We start from the raw sequence: 25,531 nt of genomic DNA on the forward strand, positions 1-25,531 counted from the left end.
GACATGAGCTCAGATTTCTCAGCAAAACTGAAAAAAGTATGTGGAATTTTATAAACACGTAATATTTACTATAGTTTAATTCTTTTTCTCATAGGATAGCAGAAGAGATAATGACTGTTTTTACCATTTCGTAGACAATTCCCTCAAATCATACCCCAGAATACCATACAAATATTCCCAGCAATAGGCGGGAAGTACTGTTCCAGAAGGTACCTGCTAATGAAGACGCAGCAGGAGCGAGCTCATAAAAACCTGAAGCAAAATCATCTTAGGAAGAAAGGAGCTTTAAAGTTCCCGACTTTCTAAACGTTCTAAAATATTTATCATGCCCATGAAGACCTTAAAAGTGATAAATTCTCACCAGATTCAAAAAGTAAAGCTGAGAATAGGGAATCAGGTTTCGAACTTGACAGGTCAGGGAATGCTGCAGGGAGGCTGACAAACACCTCTCTTTGAAGATACTTGTGATGCACACGCAAGCGGCTGGCACCGTGCGCTGGGGAAGAGACATTGGTTTTCATTCTGATTCCGACAATTCTGCCCTCCTGGAACTCAGCTGTGTGCCCTCAACCTATCCACTTGGTTACCCCTTTTGTAACAAAGCAAATAAACACACGTTCTGATGCTGCCTGTGGAGCCCTGGGGGTCTGGTGACATGTGTCTTTGGGCCATCCCAAACCATCCGGTGATCCTGCCTCACATTCCCACTTCCCCTAGGTGGGCTGAGGACACAGTCTTCTGGATTGAGAGCGCCTTGCAGGGAGGTTTATCCCCCACTCACTCCCTCCCTCCCCCTGCCCACCACCCCACAGCCCCCCACCAAAGTTCAGATGGCATATGGACTCCCTCTGCCACACATTAGCAGACTCTCATTATACAAAGTACTTAACTATATTGAAACTCAGTTTCCTCATCTGTGAGATGGGTATAACTACCTATGTTAGAAGGCCTTTGAAAGATGAGGGAGACACAGTTCATTAGATCTAAAACTGTAAAGAACTTGATACATTTTAACCAATATAAGGACAGCTATTAATGGTTGTTGAACTGAAACGTTAAAAGGTATTATTTGAAGTACTAACTAATGTCAAAAGTTCTATTCCTACCTGGCATATCTTCACAAGATAACGGGGATAAATTAAAGTGAGGATTTTGTTATCCAAGCAGCAGGCTCTGTTACCCTCTAACTTAGGTCTAAAAATCTCAAGTGAGTTTCAGTTTCTGATCCCCTCCACTTCATGCCCTGAAAGGAGGTGGTCACAAGAATCAGCCCACGCTGGTTCCCCTTTCCGCCAGGCCACGCCTCGCCACGCCCTGTCACGCCTCCCACAAGTGGTTTGGATTGGACACATCTGAAGCCTATGACCCACCTTCCATCCTGAAGTCTCCACTTTTTTTTTTAAGATTTTATTTATTTGATAGAGAGAGACAGTGAGAGAGGGAATACAAGGAGGGGAAGCGAGAGGGGGAGAAGCAGGCTTCCTGCCAAGCAGGGACCCCAGTGCTGGGCTCGATCCCATGACACTGGGATCATGACCTGAGCCGAAGGCAGACACTTAACAACTGAGCCACCCAGGTGCCCCTCCACTGATCTTAATATTCAGTGCTACCCCAACACTGACCTGGGACCAGCTCGCTTTTCTTAAATGTCTTTTTTTTTTCTTTCTCTGAGCTTATGAATACTCAATCTTCCTTGCATCAGCTAATAAGTTTAATTTACTGTTTTCCCTGATTCACAGTTCTCCACTTATTAGCAACCCCCTTGTCATTCATTCATTGTCCTCATTTCCTGATTTCTTCAGCCTAGCGTGCCCTCAGTTTTGAGGCCTCCAAGACCTTATGCACTAGTCACCAAACTCAAACATTCCCTATGCCCACCATCAAGGTACAGAATTTGTCACCCTGTCATTGGAGCCACTTAGCACTTCACCGTTCTTTGCCCCCCTCTCTTCCACCTGCACTCCCTCCACCAGGAGAGCTATAGGGAAAACTTCAGTTCTTTCCTACAGAGGAGCAGATGAAGCTTAAACTGGAGGCCAGAACAGTGACTTCTCCCTCTTGTCTTTGCTTTAGCCAGCCAGCATGGAATTGCAGGAAGCCTGCACTACAATGTTCATTGAAAAGGCAAGATAATAAACTTACAAATTTTTCTAATTATGTAAAATCAGCTGCTTACCTGTGTTTTTCTTGTGCCTACCACAGTTGCCTACACACGGAGGGTACTCCAAAATTGATTTAAAAATTAGTTAATGGATGTATTGATAAAATACTAGAAATATGCCAAAATTATTGTCTTTGATAGGAGTAGGAATGGTCTTTGCTTCTTATTTTTCTATACTTTTCAAATTTTCTATATTGAACAAGTAGGATATAGAACTATAAAAAGCAACAGCAACAAATCTGAACAATAGCCAAATACAGATCCTTGTTGGTACATTAGCAGGTTTCTTTCGAAAATTTATTTTGGGGGGGCTCCTGGGTGGCTCAGAGGGTTAAGCCTCTGCCTTGGGCTCAGGTCATGATCTCAGGGTCTGGGAATCTAGCCTCATGTAGAGCTCTCTGCTCAGTGGGGAGCCTGCTTCCCCCTCTCTCTCTGCCTACTTTTGATCTCTATCAAATAAATAAAAGCTTTTAAATAAAAAAAGAAAATACACTTTTTGAAGCCCAACATAAGAGTACATATTGAATTATTACAGAAATTTCAAAACCAAACAAAACTAATCCATGGTACTATAAAACAGTTGTTACCTTTGTGGGGACAGGGTGTGGATACTGATGGAAAAGGGCACAAGAAACTTCTGGAACTGGACATTTTTGATTTTCACATGGTTCTGGTTACAATAGGTCTGTTCACTGGGGAAACGGAGATGTACATTTATATGTACCTTTCTGCATTAAACTTTAATAGAAAGTTTACTTTTAAAACGTAGAAACAATTTTAAGTGAACTCAGAGGAAAAAAGTTTAATTTTAAGTTTTGATCAGATTCTAACTTCACTCTGTTTGTATAAGGAAAATACAAGTATGAAAGGAGTAAGTATCACAGCAGAGTACTGAGTAATATTTGAAACTGAAAGCTATTAAATGGGTCGAAGAGTGCTTATTGCTATATCAAAACTCTAGTTTTCAATCTTTAAAATTATGCAATCCTCTAACATACAAATACACTAAGAATAGGTATTAAGTAATATTTGTTGTGGCTTTTTAGTTACAGGATTTAGCAGGTATCTGATCCCTCTCCTCTGTCTCTCCCAAAACCAAAATCCTTCTATTATCTGCATGTTAGAATTAAGACTTTAACACCTTCCCACTGCCTCATTAGCACCAAAATGCTCTTGTTGGGGTCACCCAGATCTTATCTTGTCTAGCACCTTACATTTACAATGCTTGCAAGTCCCTTCTTTTATTTGGGTCCCGTGGATACACAAGCATGTTCTCCAATTAATGATGCCCCCACTCTGGAAACATTACCTAGACAGCCTGGTAAGAAGTAAGCTGGTGCTGGGTAGGGGGGGCTCCTTCCAAGCAAGACAGGTGATGTACCAACCCAATTTCTCACCAAGAAAGCAGGTGCCAACAGCCAACATCTAAGGTCAAAGTGCTTGGGGCTGAGGTAGCCTGCTTGTCTCCAGCTGCAAAAGCCATTCTAATAATCTCCGTATTAAAAGGAAAAGCAACAGATGGTCAAATCCCTGAGCAAAACTCCATGGTAAGTCCAGCTAGAAGAGGTTCAAATACTGGCCCATGAGGGCAGTGAGGGAGTTCACCTGAGCCCTTTGCATACAAGACCTCCTCCACCCCCACACACAAACAACCATGTAGAACATAGAGAATTATCCCCTTTTAGACAGACTCGTTCTTAAAGCTAATTGTAGCATCACCAAGAATACAAGCTGTAACCTAAACTTGATCCATCATCGGGATGAAGAAATGTTTGATAGGTAGACATCAAAAAATTTCAAAGGTAGGTAAAGCAGTAAAGAACAGGGGAAAGAAGTTTATGAAGAAATGCCAAAGACATCGGAAAACTTTACCAGTAATGAAAAATGACAATAAACACATGATACAACTTTGCATCAGAGTCAAAATAATTATAAAATAATTAGGCCATGACTATATTACTATAAGTTTGCCACATACAGACAACCCCTTTGGAATGCAATATGGATATACCAACTTCTCACACAGCAATAGGCCTTTTTTACCCAAGTTTCTGGAAATTAATAATAGTTTTTTCAATAGTCACTGTGGCACCTCAACTATATATTTCTTAAATACATAAACCATTACACACAAAATATAATTTTTAAAAAATGACAATGAACTCTAACTACAAGGGAAAATGTTTTTAATATACCATTAACTAAAAACTTCAGGTCAGAAATGTATCATTCCTACAATTATAGTTACATACAACATGGATATTTATGAACCAAAACGAAAAATATCTAAACTGAAATCAACCCTTCGGTTGGAGCTGTGAAATAAGAGAATTTCTTTGTTTTTAAAAGCCATTTAACGCCGTTTATTTATGCGTGTGCAATAAAAATACATTTAACTAGACAATTAGCTCTTAGGTATTACTGCAAATTCTATAAACAGTAAAATACAGCCTATTTCATTACATGCCAAAGACAATGAAATCAAAAGGTATTTTGTTTAAATACTTAGAAATTATAATGATGATGGCTGAGTCACCTACCCTTTCTGGGCCTTTATTTCCTCATTTACAAAATGAATAGGATAATGCCTATCACTCTTATCTCCTAGATCTTACACAGCTCAAATGAGTTGATACATATAAAAGCACTTGTTAATCATATTATCTTAGTCCACTGGGCTGCTACAACAAAACGTCATAAATGAGGTGATTTATAGACAAAAACATCTATTTCTCACCATCCCGGAAGCTGGGAAGTCCAAGATGGAGGCACCAGCAGATACCCTCTCCACACCCTCACGAAATGGACAAAAGGGCAAGGAAGTATGCTCTCACTGCTTTTATAAGGACACTAATCACATTTGAGATGACAGCCAACACCTGGCAGAGCCAGAATTCAAGTGAAAATTCCCAGTTGATCTCAAGCCCAAAATCAACCAAGTAGGTGACACTGGTTTTCTACAGCTTGTGCAATCTTAGCTTATATTAAAAGTGGAATATTTTAAGCACAGGTGGCAGTATGACCACCATCCTCCGCGCTCACCCAAGTGCTAACATGTGGAAGCCATTTTTTGAGAAGACACAGCAATATACAATAAAACCAGAAAAGCAGACATGATAGTAAGGTGTTTGGAAACCAGACAAAAGCAGCAGCAGTTGGAGGAACAGGGGACCGTTTGGTAATGAGAAGAGAAAAAGAAAGATGTAATTACAGGGTTTCCATCTTGAAGTGAACATCTGTTGTTCTTTGGGCATAAAGAACCACGAGACGGTGACTGGCATGGGAGATCGCATTACCTCCTTTCTAAGAATGAAAGATGTCTTCTTCGTCAGTGAGCTAATAGTGAAAGTCCTTGTTACTGATTGCAGCCCAGCTTCAACTCTGAACTATGGAACGAACCAATGCAGGACTTCCTGGACGAGCTCGTGTGTGCATGTTTGTGTCCATGTGGGAATGGTCAGCACAAGACACTAAAGACTCGAGACCTTACCCACCAGATAAATTAGATTTAATTACACGCAAAGAAGGTGGTTTATGAAACATAAAGGGAAAGAGTAACGGGCCTATAAATACATTGTGAAAATGCATGCGCCCACCATCTTAAAGATCATGTGAACAAGACAGCATATATAAAAGAAAAAGTGAAATGAAATAGTACAACCTTTAGAGGAAAGAGAACTCCACAACCAACCCAGGAAACTTGCATGCAGGAGTTTGCCTGTACGTGTACTAATGATCCATCCAAATTCCCAGGCTGAACGTCATCAGACGGTAACTAATCTATGCTTAGAGGTTTTACACAGACGCTGACATACCTACTGCAGTGGAGAAAAATGCCTGCAAAGGCCTAAAAATGGACTCACAGCACCTCAAAGCTTTCAAGCCTCAATACACAGTATTTCAGTGATTTGGATATTTTCAATTATTTTCCCCTTCTGAAGAAGGTACACATTATCCTCATAGTTATTCCAGGTTAAACCAAAGTTGCCTGAAGTCTGTGTAAATAAGGGTTGGTGGAACAGACACAAAAAAATAGAGAAACGGGGGCATTTTTTTTTTCCATTTGGATCCGTTTCTTCCTCAGCTTGAATGATCATTCTCAGTCATTTCATTCGTGTCTCTACTGCCTTCAACACAGTAAAAATACTTTAAATCCATCCTGTACTGCATACAGCCAGTTCAGGAGCTAGTGCAAAAATCTGTATTAAACAAGAATATCATGTATACTTACAGAGTAGATACGTGAATGAAATGGCAAGACAACAAGTATACTTGATTTCCCTGTTTAAAAATATAAATGTTGGGACGCCTGTGGGACAGTCGGTCGGGCAACCAACTCTTGGTTTCGGCTTGGGTCGTGATCTCAGGGTCGTGGGATTGACCCGTATCAGGCTCCACACTGAGCGGGAGGTCTGTTTAGGATTCTCTCTCTCAAGTATATATATATATATATATATATAAAATATATATATATATATATATATAAATATATTATATATATATAAAATTATTCATATATTATATATCATTCCTATTTTATAGTCATTATTGCCTTCATAAGTTTCATTCCATAAAAATTCTCCTTATACATTATATATTCATTAATTAAATGCTATTTTCATTGATTTATATAATTTCCAGATGCTTTAATTTATTTACACTTAATTCATCTCCAATGGAGAAAATAGCCATTAATGACCTATAACTCCCTAACTATATGTCTCTGCCTGGAAGCCTCAGCATTGTTTTAACAACTGATAAAAGCTGAGTATCAGGGAAGACTACAGAAAGTTGAAACCGTTCCTCAGTGGGAGGAATCACAGTATTAGTGTTAAAAAAACAAGAGTTTTGTGCTTGGATCCTGGGTCACATACTGGCTAACTAACTTCTCTGAGCTTCAATTTCCTACTATAGAAAAGAAAGTACTTGTAAAACAGGATTTGGCTGGTATGAGAATTAAAACGTTATACCAAATAGCCGCACTCATTAAGCGGAGATCCCTTTCCTCTAGCCTCTAGAGTGCGGAGTGCCTCGAGTTAGTTTCTGCCCAGCCCCAGCTCTATGGAAGGTGCAGGGAAGAGAAACAAGTTATTTCAGACCTGCCACCTTCTAGTCCATAACTCCCACTATTTTCAATTAAGTTACATCCACCTGAGGGCATGTGGATGGCTCAGTTGGTTAAGTATCTGACTCATGGTTTTGGCCTGGGTCATGATTTCAGGGGTCATGAGATCAGATGGAGCCCCATGTGGGCTCTGTGCTCGGGGGGGGGGGGGAGTCTGCTTGAAAATTCTACCCCTCTGTCCCTCCCCCTGCTCACACACACACACTTCCTCTCTCTCTCAAAGCAATAAATCTTTAAAAAAAATAAATTATATCCGCCTGAAATTCCTATGTTGAAGCCCTAATCCACAATGCGAAGGTTTCTGGACAGAGGGCCTTTAAGGAGATAACAAAGGTTAAGTGTAGTCAGAAGAGTGGGGCCCTAATCCATTAAGATTGTTATCTTTAAAAGGAGACACCAGAGGGCGCCTGGGTGGCTCAGTGGGTTGAGCCGCTGCCTTCGGCCCAGGTCATGATCTCAGGGTCCTGAGATCGAGCCCCGCATCGGGCTCTCTGCTCAGCAGGGAGCCTGCTTCCTCCTCTCTCTCTCTCTCTCTGCCTACTTGTGATCTCTGTCTGTCAAAAAAAAAAAAAAAAAAAAAAGGAGACACCAGAGATCGGCCTCCTGCACACGCAAAGGAAATGTCTTTAGAGAACACAGCGAGAAGGAGGGCACTTGGAAGCCAGGAAAAAAGCTCTGACCATGAGAGACTATGGACTCTGAAAAACAATCTGAGGGGTTTGAAGTGGGGGGGGGGAGGTTGGGGGAACCAGGTGGTGGGTATTAGAGAGGGCACGGATTGCATGGAGCACTGGGTGTGGTGCAAAAATAAGAAATACTGTTATGCTGAAAATAAATAAAAAATTTTAAACAATCACTGGAAAAAAAAAAAGAGAGAGCTCTGACCAAAAACCAATGCTGAGGGCACCTTGATGTTGGAGGTTTGGCTTCCAGAATGTGAGAAAATAAATTTCTGTTGTGTGTAAGCCACCCACCTGTGGTATTTTGTTATGGCAGCCTCAGCAACTAAGACACCCAGCTACAAGACTTCAAGATCATCCTTAGAGTTGGGGATGAAGCGGGCAAGCATCTCCACAGCATTGTTAAAAAGCGAAATGTTCTTGCAGAGCTTCATACGCTCATAGGAAGATGGAGCAAGAGATTACGTAGAGGGTGTAATATCAGAAGCTGGACTCCCCACCCCTGTCAAGTATTTTAGAGCTGCTCTTCTCTTCGCTTCTCTTTCCTTTCCCTATTAAGTTCACTCATCCAAGTAGGGACAGTCTTCCTGGTCCCATCAACACCATGTTCTGCCACTGACGGACCTTTCAGCTTGCCCTCAGTGTACAGACGTGTATCTTCACACAGCCTCCTTCCCCACTCTGCCTGTGTAAGTAACTCTGCTGAAAACACAATTACTAAACAAAGAAAGGCATATTGTCATGTGTTTTCCCTTCAACTGCATGTCTTGAGTTGTAAGCAAGTCTTTAAATCCTGCCGCAACACAAAAATATGTGTGTCATCATTTAGAAGCTATAATTGCTGGTTAGTCTGAAGCAGCACTTTTACTTATGAATGAGCACAAAACATTCTATACAATGGCTGGTGGACTTGGAACTGCTTTGAGGCTTCACACAGAGCTGATTTTCTACTGAGGAATCATTAAATGCACTACAAGCAACCCTCAGAGGCTTAAAGTAGAGATTCTCCCTCCAAGAGCCCTTCCCAAATTTAATGACGTGGGATTTGTTGATGTCTACGTCGGCCTTCCCCTCACAGCAGCTGTGAACAGAAGAAAACCGGCTGTCAAATATATCCCTCCTTCTTGACATCTCTGTCTTCAGCAGTGCCCTGTTTGATAGCATACCACTTTATTCCTTGATAACTAATACCCGCCAAGTTTTTAGGGAGTGATTCTCCCAGGAACATGTGAATCCTAATAGAAGGCTCCAGAGAAAGCATCGCTTCAACTCAGAGTTCACAGGTGTGCCTTAGTGTACATGCCCACAAACAAGGATCGTGAGAACAAGATTCAAGTGCAATAGTTTATTTGCAAAGTGATCTGAGAAAACGTTGGTTTGGGTGTGGAGAGAGGTGACAGGAAAGAAAAGTCCCAATAAAAGGCTTGTCAAGCAAGTCATGGCAGCGGACAACTGCAGCTTAATTCATTCATATTACTGGAAAATCATTTAGAACATGGGTCTCAGATTATTCCATGGGGGAAGGAGCGGGGCTATTTACTACCCACCTGAAGGGGAGCGAGGAATGTCTGAGCAATTCTGGCTTGTTCCGTGGGCAGCCAAAGCAGGTGCCAACAGCCAGAGAGACCACCCAGGCAGAGTCACAGGTGCCGCTAGGTGGAAATTTGGAAGGCACACATAGAAGAAGCATTATTGCCACAAGCATGTGCATAGGGAACTGACAGCATCAGCCACAGGGTCCTACTGCTTATTGATTTACTCATGGTAGCCTGTCTCCTTTTAAAAATGATTTGAATCTCAAAAATTTACATTTAATGAAGAGATGAAATTGAATAGCATGGTTATTACAAGCCTAACAGCCTCCAACGAATGAGAAATTTTAAAGCATATATGGATTCTTGAAGAGGTTAATATCCTTGAATATTTTAAGGAGCTCCATTAGAATCACAGCACAATCTGCTTAGCTATTTTGAAAGAGGATTTTCTAAACAAATGGCAAACTTCAGTCCAAACATGATTTGAACACAAATTCCAAACAAATCAAAACTGAATTTGTGGTTTTTAAATTTGTGTGTTGGCTGTTTGTTTTTCATTATGACAGCCACATTTCAAGTAGTCAGTAAATCACGGCTTGCAGAAATTTAGCTGCTTTACATTTTTTTCAGCTAAGAATGCAGCTTTTAACCAATGGTCTCTGCCTAGCCTACAGCCTGCTGTATCTCCTTGCTGCTTTCCTAGTAGTATATAAAGGACTTTCCATCAGATCCAATCAACCCTTGGGAAAAAAACAGCCTTTAAGTGTCAACCACAGCTTCACAATGCCTGAGGCTATCAGAAAACATTTCTATGGACTTACTGAAGACATTTATAAATAGCATAGTTGTGCTCTTTTCCCTGTAGCTTCCTGGGCTTTCATATCAGACTAAGGAGGCAAAAGGAACCGTTTGAAAGCAATGCCATCAACAGCACATTCCATATGGAAGAGTTTCTTGAGGCCTAAAGAAGATATTTGCTGTTGAATACCTGAACATCTGCTTTATTAAATTAATTAAACCTTTTTTTTTCCCCTGGATTAAGGAAATACACATTTGGACAAATTCATGACTGAACTTTCCAAATAATTATGTTTTTCCCATGCAAAAATTCATAATACAGATTCTCATTGTATGATTAAATCTTAACTGATTGCTTTGTGTGTATGGGGAGGTTCACATTTCTATAAGTAACGTCTATAAGTACTGAATATATAATTATTTTAACAATTACATTATTCCAATGTGCTCTAGTTACATGTACTCGAAGTTTGCTCTTATTTCATGCCAAGACTTAAAAAATGGGATTGGAGGGATGCCTGAGTGGCTCAGTCAGTTAAACCTCTGCCTCCAGCTCAGGCCATCCTAGAGTCCTGGGATCGAGTCCTGCATCAGGCTCCTTGCTCAGAGGGGAGTCCGCATCTCCCTCTCCCTCTGTCCCTTACCTCTACTCCTATTCTCTTGCTCTCTCTGTCCCTCTCTCTCTGACAAATAAATAAACACATAATCTTTTAAAAAATGGGGTTGGAAAGTTCTTGATTCGGCGTTTTAGACTCCTTTACTAACTGGGCCGAAGCAAGCAAATGGTGAATGATTCCAACAACAGGATTTATTGAGCACTTCTGACACGAATGCTTGGCTGTGTAGAGAAGACAGAAGAGAAGGGACGTGATCCCATGGGACCACTGTGTTGGCTGCTTCACCAGCATCATGTAACCTTCCCATCAGTCTTCTTTCTTTTTTCGAAAGAGAAAACTAAAAAGTTCTGACACTCAAAAGAACTCACACAGGGCACTCATCTGGGAAGGCGCAAAGCAATGGCATCAATTCATATCTAGTTAACCCAGGAGCCCCTTTTCTTTCTATGACAACATCTGCCCTCCAAACAGAAACCAGCAGATTACTTTGAAGCTACGAACCAGATGGCAAGTATATCATTTGAGGAGAATATCATCTGGAGAGTCGTTTTTCTTAACAGTTGTATTGAGCAGTTTGATGTATAGTAAAATATATAAGATCAAAGTGTAGAATTCGACCAATTTTAACATATATATTCCCCCACGAAACCATCATCACAACTAAGAAATGAAAACCCTCAAGTCACCATCCTCAAATTTGCCTCAGGATTATTTGGAATTCCTTCCTGCTGTCCCTCCCCCCTCCCCCAAGCAATCAATGATCTACTCTTCTTCATCATATTTTGGCTCACAGTTTCCAGAACTTCACATAAATCAAATTATACAGCATATATTCTTTTTCGTCTGACTCCTTTCAAGCAGCATAATTATTTTGAGATTTATTCATGCATGTATCAATAGTTTATTCTAGTTTGTTACTAAATAGGGATCTTCAGTAGGAATCTACAATGATTTGTGTACCTCTTCTTGTTCTTGTTTTGGGCTACTGAAAATAATGCTCCTGTGAAAATAAGTGTCTAAGTCTTTGTGTGAATGCATGCATTCTTCTGTTTCCTTGGATAAATACCAAAGAGTGAACGTTTGGATCATATGGGAGGTCCATTTTTAACTTTTAGAGAAACCATCCAACAGGTTTTCAAGGTAGCTACACCATCTTACATTCCCGGCAGCAGTGAGCATATGAGGACCCCAGTTGTTCCACATTCTTGGTACTGTCAGTCTTTGCTATTTTAATCATTTTAATGAGACTGTAGTGGTAGCTTCCTAAGGTTTTAATCTGCATTTCCTTGATGACTAATGACTTAGAACATCTTGTCATGTGCTTATTTGCCATTTGTAGATTTGTACATTTTCTATGGTAAATTATCTTTAGAATCTCTTCCTCTTTTTTTTTTTAATTGGGTGTTTTCCTCCTATTGAGTTGTAAGAATATATATTCTAGATACAAGACCTGTATTAGACATATGCTTTGCAATACTTTATCCCAAAGTGCACTTTGCCTTTTTATTTTCCTAAATGTTTTCTGAAAAGCACTTTTTTCTTAAGTTTGATAAGGTCGAACTTTTTTTACTTCAATGCTTTTGCTTTTATGGGTTGTGCCTTTCCCATTTCTCATAAATCTCAGAATTACTAGCCAAACTCAAAGGCACTAAGATTTTTCCTCTGTTTTATAGCTTTAGTTATTGTATCTAGGAATATAATCCATTTCAAGATAATTTTTCTATACAATGTTAGGTAAAAGTGAGGGTTCTTTTTTGGCTTATTTACATATAGCCATCCAATTATTCTAGCACTATTTGTTGAAAAGATTACCTGTTCCAATGGAATTTCTTTGGCGCCTCTGTCAAACATAAATTAAGCATATATGTATACATCTGTCTTGAAAAAGAAACTCCAAGGTTCTCTTTTGTTTTTTATCTTCTACACACCCTTTATTTTTAAAAAAAGTACTTAAGGTGATACAACAGCAAAAAAAAAAAAAAAGAAAGAAAAAGAAAGAAAGAAAGAAGGAAATCCAAGTAAACAGAATGACAGAAACTCACTAAACAGTGGCAGCTGGCTATAAACCAAGACATAAAGAAAGAGTGAGAAAGAAGTTGAGAAGATAACATGGAAGATTCTCAGTCAAATTGCAAAATCAATCATCACGTAGAATATTGTTCCTCAACAGGAAAAAATTTTGCTTGGGACAATTTGGCAATGTCAGGGAACATTTTTGATTTTCACAAACTCAAAGTAGGGAGTAGGTTATGTTACTCACTAGATGCTAATCTAGTGAGTAGAGGTCAGGACTACTGCCTAATATCCTTTAATACGCAGGACAGGCCTCAGTAACAAGAACAATCTGGCCCACAATGTCAAGAGTACTAAGATTGAGACACTCTTAGGTAGAATATTACAGTTTTTTTCATCTCGGATCAAGGCATACTGATTAATTCTATATAAATGACACCTAATAATTATAGCAATAATATCGAGAGTCCCTGAGATTCTTTTAGTGTAAAAAAACAGACTGAAAATATCAGGTTGGCCAACAGATATTTATTTATTTATTTATTGGGCAACAAATTTTTAAAAAGTATTTTTGGGGGAGTTGCCTCGGTGGCTCAGTCAGTTAAGTGTCTGACTCTTGATTTCCACTCAGGTCATGAGGTAAGGCCCTGCCTAAGATTCTTTCTCTCCTCCCTCTGCCCCTTCCCACTTGTATACATGCTTTCTTAAAAAAATAAAATAAAGTAAAATTCCTTTTTTTCTGGCCTAATTCTATTCTATCATAACTTTTGCTTTGAATCAGAAATGTTTATTAAAAATTTCACAAATTTGGCACCAAAAAATTGTCCAAAAGCTCAAGTCTGGGGCACTGGGTGACTCAGTGGGTTAAGCCTTTGCCTTTGGCTCAGGTCATGGTCTCAGGGTCCTGGGATCAAGCCCCCCATTGGGCTCTCCGCTTGGCAGGGAGCCTGCTTCTCCCTCTCTCTATCTCTCTGCCTGCTTGTGATCTCTGTCTGTCAAATGAATAAATAAAATCTTAAAAAAAAAAAAAAAAAAAAAGCTCAAGTCCTATCTTCAAGGGAGTCACAGGCCAGAAGAAATAGGAGATGTACTTATGCATGCTTATCATATCAAGTAGAAAGTGAGAAGATGTATAGCTAAAAGTATTTAAAGAGATTAAGGTAGATGAGAGCATATTCCCACTGAAGGCAATCAGGGGAGCCTTCCCACCAAAGGAGGATTTGAGGTAGACCTTGACAGACTAGTAGGATTTGGTTACACGGAACTGCAGAAGAGTGAATTCCAGAAGGACTAGAAAGCAGATACATGAAGATGAAAATGCATGAGACACATTACAAGAATGGATATTTAAGCTGAAGAAAACATGTGAGGTATCGTATGTTTTTCATTCCAGATGTTCTGTGCAGGTAAGGATGTTTAAAGTGCTGCATAAGTAAGTAAGTAAATAAATAAACAGTGTTGACTTATCAGGGGGAAAATGAACTACTGAAGAACAGAATTCCAAATCCCAATATCCCAACCCAACCCACCATATGCATTCAATTAAGCAACTGAAAATTAAAAATTAAAAGAAAATAGATTTTTTCCTTAAAACAGTTAATTTCAGGTGGAATATATACAAAACTAAATACTCAGTCAAAGCACCTTTCTCCACCTTTCTCTGGATTTTTCCAGACCCTGACAACTCTGTTCTCCTCTGAACACTACCTCCATTCTAGTGACTTTCAAGGAAATACCTTGGACCATTAGCCACCCTTCTGCATGTTTACTCTTGCCTCCTAAATAAATATGTCTCTTCCTTGTTTAAATACACATTTCCTACTTTGTGACTGATAAAATTTCTCACAGTATACCCTAAAATATAACATATATGCAGGGGGAATATTTTTGTTTTGTGATCCATCAGTAAAACCTGGATGCTGTTAGAATTAAGGTTATTTCTTGCAGACTCGTCTGTGTGTGGTTTGTCTTGAACCACATGCTTGCATCCTTTTTATAGCTCCACATCAGGAGTTTATGTATAATTCAATCAATACCTTGGGGCACACTATTTGATGATTACAATAAAAAAAAAAGATCTATTTTGTTGTTCTTTGTGAGGGTACTTTCATTATCACATGTCACTCGGTTACAAGAGTTTATGGGACCATTTACACCCAGTGGACGCTGTAAACATACAGTTTTTATGACAACTAAACTCTAAGATAAATGAGAACATTTTAGAAAGATATTAGGATTCTTTCCCTGGTCTTTGATTGATATGAATTAGGGCAGTAAAAAGGATTTTCTTGGGTATAGTCCTGCTCCTTACAAGGGGCTAAAGAAATGGAGCTGAGATGAAGTCTTCCAAATAGCTCATGGCCCACACTTGCTCACTCATTCTCAACAGGGTCTCCAAACCTAAGAATAAAAAATATGAAAAACAAGCAAATGATTTTTTAATAAATGTTCCAATACTTTGGGTCAATTAAACAAATATTTTTTGGACACTTTCCAAAAAAGTAAGCATTTATCCGGTCAATGGCTACCCCTCTTCTCCCAGATAGCAACCCCACAACCTGTAGTTCTGCAACACTCTCATTCTTTTGAGTCCTAGACTGTTTTTGTTTCAGCAGAGTCATTTGAAAAGCCCCTGCACTGGTAGAAATCTGAGCATGAACTACATATTAGATGGTACAATTACATCAAAGTTAAATTTCTTGACTTTGAGACCTGCACTGTGATTATGTTTAAAAAAAAAAAAAAAAAAAAAAAAAGGCCTGTATTCTCAGGAAGCATGTGCTGAAGGAAAGAAGAGTCATGACTTCTACAAATCACTTCAAACGGTTCAGCAAGATGATATGATTATTATAATAACTATAGGGGCACCTAGGTGGCTCAGTCGGTTAAGTGGCTGACTCTGATTTCAGCCCAGGTCATGATCTCAGGGTCCTGGGATTGAGCCCAGCATGGGCCTTCTTTGTTTGAGGATTCTCTCCCTCTATCCCCCAGCCCCCACCACACCCCCGGTTCATGCATGCACGCTCCCTCTAAAATAAATAAGCAAGTATCTTTTTAAATGCATTATAATTACTATAAGAATGATACTTTGGCTATCTTATCTAAGAAAGAGATAAGAGAAAGCAAATGTGACCACATGGGTTGAATTTAGGTGAAGGATTTATGGGAGTACAATGTAATATTCTTGAGACTTTTACGTAGATTTGAAAGCTTTTTAAATAAAAATTTAATTGACTAGGATTAGAGATCTGTCTGATCAAAGAAGAACCCATATAAAACGGTGCCCAGATGGTATCTAAAGGAACAAATGACTCTGCAATGCTCCTTGGCAATTTCTTTTTTTATACTAAGTCGCTGTGTTGCATTTCTTCAGTGGTTCTAAACTTCTAGAATCCCCAAATATATCCTTTCTAGTCACTCTTATCTCATGCCTTAGTGACTTATCTTTACTTCTAGGTTAACCGATTAATAATATCTATTCTAACTTGCTGCCCCCCCCCCCGCCCAAAGTCAAGCACATATTCCAGCTTTCTTCCTCCAGGAGCTGCTCCAGGTGATAATCAACCCTCCTCTCCTCGGCCTCTTCCTGGGTACCCCCTCCTCTTGACACCCCCCCCCCCCCCCCCCGGCCTCCTAGCATGTATACACGTCTAATCTCCTTTCATAGTTCTTAAGGCATTAAGATAACAATGAGGAGCTCCTCACCAAGAACCTGGGCTGGAAGGGCAGGGGTGGAGAGATGAGTCACACTAGGATCACATAAAATCACGTTACGGGTTGAAGTGAAAATCTACAAAACTACCTGAAAGAGACACAATGGCTCTAAGGTCACAAAGACTTGGAGAACATGAGATTCGTAATATTAACACAGATATAGAAACTACGTAATTAGACTGTGATTTCAGAATTACAGCGGAAAGGAGAAACAGAGGAAACTGCGGTGATGGAGAGCAGACCGGGGGTTATAAGGAGTCCGGTGGGGGGATGGGAATAGGCTGCAGGGAACATTTTAAGGTGATGGAACTGTTCGACATCTTGATCTTATTGATATATACATGAATATACACGTTTTTCTTTTTTTTTTAAGATTTTATTTATTTATTTGATAGACAGGGATCACAAGTAGGCAGAGAGGTAGGCAGAGGGAGAGGAAGAAGCAGGCTCCCCGCCAAGCAGAGCGCCCGACGTGGGGCTCGATCACAGGACTCTGGGATTATGACCCCAGCCAAAGGCAGAGGCTTTAACCCACTGAGCCACCCAGGCACCCCCACATTTTTCAAAAATCATCAAATTCTACTTCAAAATCAGTGAATTTTACTGTAGGTAAATTATAACCCAACCAAGTTCATTTTTTAAAATTGGGGTCATCCCATACACATACACAAGTGTTCGTTAGCAGTAACAAAACTGGGAGAACATATGTCACAACTGAATCACTACCCACCCGTGGGGCGACACCCTGCTTACGATGCCAAGTACTGAGAATGGGTGCTCCCCTCTGCTCGGCCCCCACCCTGTCTGTGGCAGTTGCTCTGAAACTCCTTTCCTCTGGGAGCTTCTAGTTCTGCACAAAAGCCTTACTACATGGTATCACGATAAAATTATCCTTACTGTATCTGAATATATTGAGAATCTCCCTCCTGCACAGAGTGTACTCAGGCATTACAGCTTTTTTTTTTTTTTCCAGAGAGCTAAAAGGGCACACGCTAAACCTTTTATTTGTTATCAGATATTATCCCATCCATATTGGGCTTAAAATTACCAGTAACAGCAGTAAAATTCTGTCCTTCACATTTTTTTCTTCTATTTGTCTGGGGTAAAAAAAAAGACAACGAAAAATGATCTAATTGCATCCAGGATGGATTTTTCCCTTTTGTTAGGCTCAAATAACAAACTTAGGAAATTCTAAATCCTAGAAGCCCGTCTGCCAGCATCTAGCTCCCCAGAGACCAAAAGAATGCTTTCATTTAGCTGAAGGCTGCTGTAGGCAGTCACCTGCCCGCCTGGGAAAATACATCATTTTTTGCAAGTCTGAAAATGACTGCTAAGGGGAGCCGGAGCCCTAGTTACATGCCCCATTGCAGAGCTTTCAGCCCCGGCTTCGGGGACCAAATAGGACAGTGATTCAGAAATTCCATTTCTGCCTGACATCTTCGCGATCCCTAAGCCACGTGGAAGGAGAAATACTTCTTTCACCAGCTCAGAAAAATCATCGATGGCAGGCATGGCTCCGAAGGAGTCACTGTCAGCCCCTCACTCAGCTTCCCCAGGCTGGATCCCTCTGAGAACTAGGGATGCTCTCATTAAAGATGGTTCTAGACCCACTCTCCTCTCTCCTCAGCATCCAGCTAAAGCACCCAGGCCATCCTGGCTGTTCTCATTCCCTGACCCTCCATCCCTGACCCTCATCTGTACTCTCAGTCTCTGCCATCTCCCTCCCCAACAGCTTCTCAAACCCCTACACTTAGCAAGACTGAACAGGCCCAGGCCCGACAGGCTTCCACGGCACCTCTGATCGTCTAATTATGTTCACAGATTTTGACGACTGCCTGGGTTTTCAAATAGCACTTTAGCATATCGTGTCTGCCATAAAATGTAGTCAATTCTAAAGAGAAAATGTTCCGTACCTCCTTCAACCTTTCACACAAATTACTGTCACAGGATAAGGATGAAAAAGGAAACACTCGGCCATGGTGAGGTACAAATACTGGGTAGTCATCCAGGTCCACACGGACGCGAAACTACAATGACCAGGCTTTTTGCACCTGCTTCTCAGCATGTACAAACCAGGTGCAAGTGGCCAGGGAGCTCCAAGCCCTTCCTAAACAGAGAAGGTAGGGGCTCTCAGAACCCTGAGATCCCTCCACCACCTCTCCCTGTCCTCTGGCAGGCCCATCCCAGCTCCAACTGGAGAGTGGCAGCCTCAGCTGTATCAAGATCCCACCATGACCACTGGCTCCTGAGCCCACCCACCCTCCTGCTGAAGGGGTGCCCAGCTTTACATAAAGGCAAACAAAGCTGGCTGCGATGGAGATATTCCAATGGAGAAGCCCTCACCACAGCCAGAGGTACCGCATTTCCCGTCCCTGCAGGTTGGAGGTTTGCCAGTTATTTCCTGTCCTGTCTTGTGATGGACTGTTATTAGTTTCACTGACATTTTTCTCTGCAAAATCGTGTTTTCTCTCCACGTCCTCCTCTTAGGCCAGTCCTCTAGGATGGCCTCTTAGGCCATCAAGTCATCACTGGATTATCCTGCCAACCCTTTTGGGGTTTTCTTCCCACTCTCAACCCCAAAAGCCAGATGTATCCTAAAGCATCACCTTTATCTTTTATATTATTTTTGAGAAACATCAGGGGATCCCTTTGGTCTGAAATATCAACTCCAAATATCTCGGCCAGGCTTTCGATGACTGCCAACATCTTCCTCCCCCACCACTTTCCAGCACTTCCCTGCAGCTCCTGCCAGCCATACTTACTTCCCTGTTTCCTCTCTTGTTACCTCTGGAATCGAACACCCCCATTTCTATGGGACAAGACTTGGTTTCTCTATAAAGCTTCCCTACAATTTCTTCAGCTAACACTGACCTTCCCTCCCTTTCTGGGGCCCTAATGCAACTGGAATGCGCACCATATGGGTTTTCATGTTACTGTTTGCAAATTATTTCACTTGTGTGTTTCTGTGTACTTTGAAACTTACCCTTTATCCCTCTAGTACCTGGAAAACTGCTGGAAATGCATGAGAGCCTTTCCTACTGATTTCTGAGCTGAAACACTTTGAGAAAATTGTCGCCAGCTACCTTCCTTGTACCTTAAAAAAAAAAAAAAAAAAAAATTACACCTAATCCACTCAGAGTGATGCTCAAAATTCAATAATCACCCTGTGAAATATTTCCATTCCCCATGTGATTTGACATTTTTCCCCAGGAGAACATCTCTCATCTTCTACGCTGCTACTCTATGGCTTTGACAAATAGAATTCACCTAGAATCTCCCTTCAAACCATATTTAAACCTCCACCCTTTGAGCAACGTCTCCAGGCTGGATCTCATGGAGCCAGTCGGCTTTGCTAATTTGTAACCAATTTTTGATTTACTAAATGCCAGCGTTCAGCTGGAGGACAGATGGAAAAGCCCCAGGTAACTGCTGACCTTCTGATTAGAGGAGTAAGATAACCATAGCCGATTTCGCATTCAGATATCTACAGAGATGGGATGTAAAAGATCTTTCCCAGGGTTAGAGGGAGGAAGGAAAGCATATGGACCCAAAATGGCATGTGGTTAAAGGATTTATGAATTAACAGAAGAAGGGATTTATTTTAACCTTCGAAGCTGATAAGAAATATGCTGGTGCTGGGCTTTTCTGAAAACTTAGCATTCCGTAGAGGCTCGCTCTAGCAGGGGGCTTTTGCTTTATACCGAAGTGGAATATACTACTCACAAGAAGGGGTTCTGCCTTTAATGAGAGGGACGGGTGGGGAGAGGAACACCTGTGGCTGCTGTATGGCAAGCAGGGCTAGCTCAAGGCAAAATCAGACGACAGAAGCCATTCAGTTTGGTTCTTTTCTGCCCTCTACGTGTGTGTACCTGTCCCATATCCTCTCTCCATTCCCTTCATGGACATCTCCCATATTAACTGCCTCACCCCTGTGTACCTTTTTTTCTCCCTTTTGGGCCAACCACAAACTTAGCCCAGCTCAGTGTGAGATTCACGCTATTTAAAATAGAGAGATGGCTTGACGCGTGTCCTCCCCAGGAGCACGTGCTTTTGAACAGGGAGAAGACAGACGTCACCCAGAGAAGTGACATATTGACAGCTGCATTTCAAAGGTATTTTGGCTCGAAGGCTCTCTAAACACAAATTACACTGCGTACCATCTGGGTATACGACAGCTCTGGAAACACACGGCAGGCTCTTTTGCAGTGACCCTGAGGAGTAGCACCCAATGTACTCCAGGGACAGCTGCAGCTGGGCTGAGTCAGAGAAGGCTGCGGGCCACACAGACCAGCTGGATTGGGGACAGCAGCAAGGAGAACTCTGGGGAAGAATGAGTGTTGACTCATTACAGCGGGGAGCAAGGGGAGGGAAGACCTCTGCCTATTCCACAGGGGCCTCGGGGGAAACCACAATAAGGAGCAGCATTGACTCATCACAAATAAACTTCCACCTCTGTGGGGAACCAAGGCTCTCTGTATGGTTCGACAGCCGGCAGAGTGACAGAAACATTCCTGAACTTCAACATTTTTAAAAATAGTATTTCCATTCCTGCATGTCCCAAGGAAATGCAGAATTTCATCTTCAGTCAGGTTCAGTCTTTCTTTTTGCTGAGTCTATTTTTGTATCCAGCACGGACTAAGAATGTTTCTACTTCAGAGATTCTCTAGGAAGATGGTACTGTCATCGGAGGTTCCAAGATGGAAATAATGTGGAACGAGTACAGGAATGGGACGATGCCAAGGGTATTCTTGGACTGGAAAATACAACAGTGAGTAGAGACTGTGTGAGCTGCGTTAGGGAGACGTAAGAGACGAGCCTCGAAGGCCATGTCTGAGTCTGCAGGCCAAGAGAGTTCACTGTTGAATACAGAGATTATTACCCAGCCAAGCACCTTCCCTTATTACTTTCTGCAACCCACAGAGCAACCTCACAGGACTGGTGTTTTGCTTCTTCTCACTTGTAGATTCAGAAACAGGCTCAGAGATACTAAGCGCCTTGCTCAAGATTAAGAGATCAACCCAATGACAGATTCAGGATTCGAACCCACTCCCACACACCTCACACCAGGATTCGAACCCACTCCCACACACCTGACTCTAGCCAGTAGGTCTCTGAACACTGGAGAAACTGAAAAAAGTGATTTGGAAACATACAAGGGGAAGTCAGTTGAATAATGGGAAACCATAAGCCCAGGGAGGTGCATTAAGAACCACCTACTTATCTGCTATTTTACGGGAAAATTTTAGTTCGACTTACCAACAAATATCTTAAATCCCAAAAGACTGAGAGAAGGAATTTCATACTCTTGAATGATAATGCTTTCTTATTTCTCTGTTGTTCTGATTGCTCCTTAGTCTCACCTAAGTTCTCCTAGGTATAAAAGAATTGCTACTGCTTAACTAAATGCTAAAACAAATGTTTTTGCTGCCATTTTTACTTACTGTGCAATCTACTCAGCTCGTAAGAACGTGCCCTAGACTCACTGCCTTTTCAAAATATGGACCATCTAAGTTTATATATGCTCAATAACCCTCTAAGTGTGTTTATTCAAGCACCCTTCTCCTAATTATTAAGTTTGGGTGTATTTCAAGGGACATTTAATCTATCTGAGTCATTTATTTTTGAGCTCTTTCAAACCATTCGAAAGTATTTGTATTTTAGGTAGTAGTATTTGTATTTTAGGTAGGATGAGAGTCACCACATACCTTAAAACTTGGTTCACTGGGCCAAGATAAAATGAAAATGTCCATTTTCAAGCAAAATTTTTAATTTTGAGGTTGAAAGAACAGGTTGTTGGCAGACAAATACATCCTAACTTTATCTTCTGTGCTAAAATCTATAGCCCCTGTACAACATCAAGGAACGTGCAAGAGGCAAAGGAAGGAGTTAATTTGTGTTGGTTGCTGACATACTCCTGGCATCAGCTCTCCTGCCCTGTATTCATGTCTCTGGGTCAGTATTCATGGTTTTGCCCTGAGGCCAAACTCTTTTTTTTTTTTTTTTTCTATGCAGCACATTTCCACATGAACCTCTTAGGAAAAGACAGCATTTGATAAAGAAAAGCCAAGTCAGAAATAAATCATAATATTAAGTTACAGAGGAGCAAAGCTGAATACTGAACAACTGGTATACCAGGATAACACAATTTAGGGCAGCTGTAAGTAATATCCAGGTCAGCATCAGGAAGTCATACAGGCTGTTCCTTGCTGAACACAGAGCTACTATGTAAATCCTAAACCAAAGGAAGACTACATGTAGGATATTTTATCCCATCTGAAGATCAATTTTCCTAGAGCCTCATAAATGATATTTTTCCCTGTGATATTGGCACTGAGAAAGAAAAATCAGTGCTCTCCCAGCTAGGATGTGTCTTCCAAGTTTGTTATTGAAATGGTTCAGAAAAATACAAAATCCCTCAGCAGAATAATGCAATGACCAGGGCTGGATCTTAGGATGCTTTAGATGTGGGACATATTGTGACCTGAGTTTTCTTTTTTCCTTTGGGTTTATGGACAACCACAGACTTCCTAACTGGCAAAAGTGATCTTGTCATTCCAGGTTTGAATCTTCTGTCGGCCATACAATTTCCCCAATATTCAGTTTGACGTATCGGGTCCTGAATGACCTGCCCCTCCTTATTTCTCATACTCTCCTCCAGCCACTTGGTTTCAGGCAGACCAAAATTTCCAAAACAGACTATGATCTTTTTCGATTGTGTGGCACATCCAACTAGGAAATCCTTTTATTTCCTTTATGCCCCATAAAATTTTACGAATCTAATCAGTTGGACTGATTGGACAAAGGACACAGTGTAGGTACCTTCATGCCTCTAACTCCAAATAAAGGGCCTGGAACACTCTAGGAAGTGTTAGATATAAAAAAGAAGGGGGAAAAAAAACAGTACTAGATATAAGCTGAATAAAAGCTCCCTCATATAACCTAGTAACCAAGACTTTCCACAGCATTCTCAGCCAAGAGGAATCTCATACTTTTAAGGCTTTGAATAATAACTTACTTTGCTACTCATTTTATTAACATTCCTATTATTTGGCTAGAGGTGAGGACAAAATTGTCCACATATTCTAGAAATATCACTACAAGTCTGTAAATGGGGAGAAATAATTCACTGTGACCCCAGAGCGGCAGGCTGGTTGATGACTTCTCAGTTGATGGCCATGTTTGATGTGAGGGGGATCTCGGAGAACCCCCAGTTAAAAAATGGATTCTGGGGCGCCTGGGTGGCTCAGTGGGTTAAGCCGCTGCCTTCGGCTCAGGTCATGATCTCGGCTCCCGGGATCGAGTCCCGCATCGGGCTCTCTGCTCAGCAGGGAGCCTGCTTCCTCCTCTCTCTCTCTCTGCCTGCCTCTCTGCCTACTTGTGATCTCTCTCTGTCAAATAAATAAATAAAATCTTTAAAAAAAAAAAAAAAAGAAATGGATTCTGTAGTTCTACAGTTATACTTATTTAAGAAATAGATTATGTTAAAGATCAAGCTCTAATTACTTGCTGTAAATGGGACTGTATTGAAATGACTCATGGGGGAATTTTAACGTTTCATCATGGCATTCTAACCACAAGTTGGCAAAAAGTCACTGGATACTTACTATGTATCTGGTGCGGTAAGGGGCCAAAAGTCATTTTTTCTTTTTCCTACAGTGGTTGTTCTCCAAATTCCAGAACTTCAATTTTTTAGTAAAAATAGGAAACAAATTCTTTTTCAGAACACACAATTAAGGTAAAGAGACCAAGTTGGGAGTCTTCAAATTTTGAGAATACTATGGAGAACAATCTATGCAATTCTGAAGTAATTTACAGACTTTGTGCTACAAGACACACTAATCATTGCCCTCTACTAAAAGAGGGAAAATCAATTCTCTTTCCCTGAATCTTGCCTTCCTAAATCCTGCTGAATGCATGTGATAGCAATCCTCTTTGGAGAGATTTTATCATGGTAGAAGAGCATTGCCAATACAGTGGCATTAATAACTATTAAAGAAATGTAAGCTGAGAGCTCAGAGGGAAATCTATTCTGACAAGCATCTCTGGAGAGGAATTATCATTCACTTAGAGAGTTAAAATCCCCCCTCACCACTTCATCCCCCACAGGTAGCCTGGTCTTGAGGAACCCTCCATAAAGAAGGCCTGATGGACTGATTAGGGCTTTCTCCAAATTAATGGCAGATTCTCTAGGCTTTGCCTTTCTGATAAGCAAGGGAGGTTGCAACCCAATTCTCTCCTGGAATAGGAAAATAAAATTGGCTTTCTCAATGATGTGCATCCCCGGGGCCTTTGTGATGAATCAGCTTTCATAGATTCCTTCTTTGACCTTATTAAGGACAGACACAGCAGATAATTTTAATAATGCAGCCTTCAATAGATCAAGAGTATTGCTTCCAAAGACTGCATAGCTGAAAAGACTAATTAATGTTGTTTCTTTGGGGGAGGGAGCGGGGAAAGTAGTGAGAAGGTGGGGCCATTTAACCAGAGCTTAGACAATAAAATGCTGGCCTTAATATTCCTTTTTCTTATCTGGCTGCCTCACACTATGAATCGAAAGCAGCACATTTAGCCTGGCATGTGGAACCATAACCAGCCCACAATCAATGGATTCCTAATGAGAACAGCCAGCTGAGCACTCACAATAATCACCTTTTGGACAATCGATACAGAAGGAAATGTGAAAACAGTTTGATATCAGGTATTTCTCTAATCACCCCTAATCACCCCTAATCAGAGGGGTATGGTGTGTATTCCAGAGACCTCTGATAAGTAGACAACATTGGAATCTTTTCAAATAATTGCATAATTAAGATGTATGGACTGCTTGGCCTGAGACACATAAAACAGCAGGGGCCGGGAACCACATGCCGGCTTGAAGGCAGAAGCCA

Source organism: Neovison vison, chromosome 3, assembly GCF_020171115.1.
Source record: "Neovison vison isolate M4711 chromosome 3, ASM_NN_V1, whole genome shotgun sequence".
NCBI lineage: Eukaryota > Metazoa > Chordata > Mammalia > Carnivora > Mustelidae > Neogale > Neogale vison.